General features: G+C 37.2%; 1 protein-coding gene across 11 annotated transcripts in view; it reads left to right on the plus strand.

Annotated features, from left to right (window-relative positions):
• capt (adenylyl cyclase-associated protein 1) overlaps positions 1–2,500 on the plus strand; it is a 223,655-nt gene that overhangs the window by 145,954 nt on the left and 75,201 nt on the right. The window contains exon 1 of one of the 11 annotated variants that reach the window (XM_068360883.1): positions 23–116. The exons of 7 other annotated variants lie outside the window; for them this stretch is intronic. The gene's annotated coding sequence lies outside the window, so the exon portion shown is untranslated. Of the gene's footprint in view, positions 1–22; positions 117–2,500 lie in introns of those variants that run through there. 3 more of the 11 variants (XM_068360885.1, XM_068360886.1, XM_068360887.1) reach the window with 3 other exon arrangements.

The following is a 2,500-nucleotide window of genomic DNA, read 5'->3' on the forward strand; positions in this document are numbered from 1 at the left end:
CGCTCGTGCGTTTGTGTGCCTGTCGGTGGTGTAGTATCTCTTGTGTACCGGTTTCGGTAAAAGCAGCAGAATGCGCCTGTTCCTTGCAAGTGCCAGCGCTCGGATTGCAATCAGCAGTGTGTGTCACTCCTTCGTGTTGCAAAGTGCCTGGCCGGTCTTGAGGACGAAGGCGGAATTCGGAGGCGTCTTTTGGGCGTCTTAGGCCTCCCGTTTATGCGGTCATTCACCCTTAAAGGCGGCCTTTCAGCGGTGTCCTTTTAAAGCGGGGATGCTGCGCTCACGGGGAAAATGTGTGTTGTAGGGCTGGTGGGGATCCTGAGGGTGGTGCCCTTCGAGCACTCTTTTTTTTTGTGAAGAGCTTTGAGGAGTTGTAGTCGTGAAATATCAATGAAGCTCTACGTCAGACATCTTGTGAGGTCGCTGGATTTAAACCGTGTCGTTGTTGGTGGTTTAGATAATATTAAGGATAGAAAATATGAACTTTTAATTTCCTGCATTAACAGATTTAATTGAAAAAAGGTCCATTTGAAACATATAATTTTGGAATGTTAATTTTCTACTTATACAAAGTTAATGGGAAAAAAAGGGCCATTTGAACCATATCTTTGTCGAGTGTAGAGGTATATTAAAGACAATATGTGAACATGTAATTTTTATGAAAAAATTAAATGGAAAATAAGGCATTTAAAACATATCATTGTGGAGTGTCGAGATAATAATAGGAGAGAAAATACGAACATATAATTTTTGATAAAAACAAATTAAATAAATAGAATACTTGAAATATATCATTGTGGAGTGTCGAGATGATAATAAGGAGAGAAAATAGATTTATGAATATAAATTTATATATTTTTTGACAAATATTTAAAGGAATAAAAAGACCATTAGCATGAAATCGTCACTGAAAAGAAACCTGGCTATCTATGCATATGTTCACGCACCTATCTATTGGATTTTGGTCTTTGGAATATATGAAATTTAGTCTTTAGAATGTTATGCTCAATGTAAAAGTGAAGATGGGCGAAATGAATTATAGGATTTTGCATAAGTTTTGCTTATTATTTATTATTAGCTGTTATTTATTATTTATTATTAATTATTATTTGTGCTTTGAAATTAGCTTCTAATCTGTGAATACCTTTGTGTGATGAGAATCGTTGTAATATGTGAAGTCTTATCTGGTCTTAACTGGGATTTGATATCAGTGTCCACGTCGTGGAGTTATCATTTTTTTATTTAAATTAATAATTTATTGCATAATTCTTGCATAATTTATATATATATATATATATATATATGCATAAAATGTGAGAGAGAGAGAGAGAGAGAGAGAGAGAGAGAGAGAGAGAGAGATGCCATTTCCGAAAAACGACAATATATACCATATTAGGTTGGTTCGTTGTGAGTGATCATGCTAAAATCTCTCGCCCTGATCAATCTAGAGTTGGCCAAACCACAGACATGAATAGGGACACATCTTAAACATTTGTCTTGCAGTGGACTATAAACCACTGCGTTTGTTATATATATGTATATATATATATATATATATATATGTATATGTATATGTATATGTATATATATATGTATATATATATATATATATGTATATGTATATATATATACATATATATATATATATATGTATATATATATATATATATATATATCGGAAATGAAGAGTTGTTATTTAAGGAGCCAATGAATACATGCAGGATAGGATGAAATGACACGGTGGTTGTAAAGGGTCCGACAGGCTGCTGGCGAGCGCTTTGTCTGTACATTTATGGAGTAGCTAAAGGTTATTGAAGTTCCCTCTACTATTCAACATTTAATGAATGAATATGGCAGTGACTTGTGTAGTTCTTCTCCGGGGTCACTCATTGTTACGGGAAGCGGCAAATGGAGAGAGAGAGAGAGAGAGAGAGAGAGAGAGAGAGTGTTGATAATACTAAGTCGGCTGCAGTTTGTCTTAACTTGGATGGTGAAGAGTATAGGATTGTTGTGGTGGCCGATGTGATAACGTCCCTGACTGGTGAACGCCCGAAAGGGGTTCGAGTCCCGCGCAAACTCGTTAGTTCCTTTGGTCGCTACAACCTCACCATCCTTGTGAGCTAAGGAAGGAGAATTTAAGGGAGCCTATTGGTCTAACTGCCGAGTCATCTTCAGCCATTTTCTGGCCCTCCTTGGTCCTAGCTTGGGTGGAGAGGGGGTTTGGGCGCTGATTGTGTGTGTGTGTATATATATATATATATATATATATATGGTCATTCTCTAATTGTATTAACTGAAGGTAAACGTATCTGGTTTCAATTCCAGTTTCATAAGAATAGATACTCACCAGAACGTCAGTCAGGCAAGCCCAACCCTCTACTGTGACGTCCAAACACAGAAATATCCTCCCCCAGTAAATAGCTTAAACTCACGGTCCCTGGCTGGGATCGATCTGCTGCCATGCAAATCCTAGGCGAATACGTCACTACTGTAATAGCCATGA

The sequence above is a fragment of the Palaemon carinicauda genome, chromosome 37, assembly GCF_036898095.1.
Source record: "Palaemon carinicauda isolate YSFRI2023 chromosome 37, ASM3689809v2, whole genome shotgun sequence".
In the NCBI taxonomy this organism is placed as follows: Eukaryota; Metazoa; Arthropoda; class Malacostraca; order Decapoda; family Palaemonidae; genus Palaemon; species Palaemon carinicauda.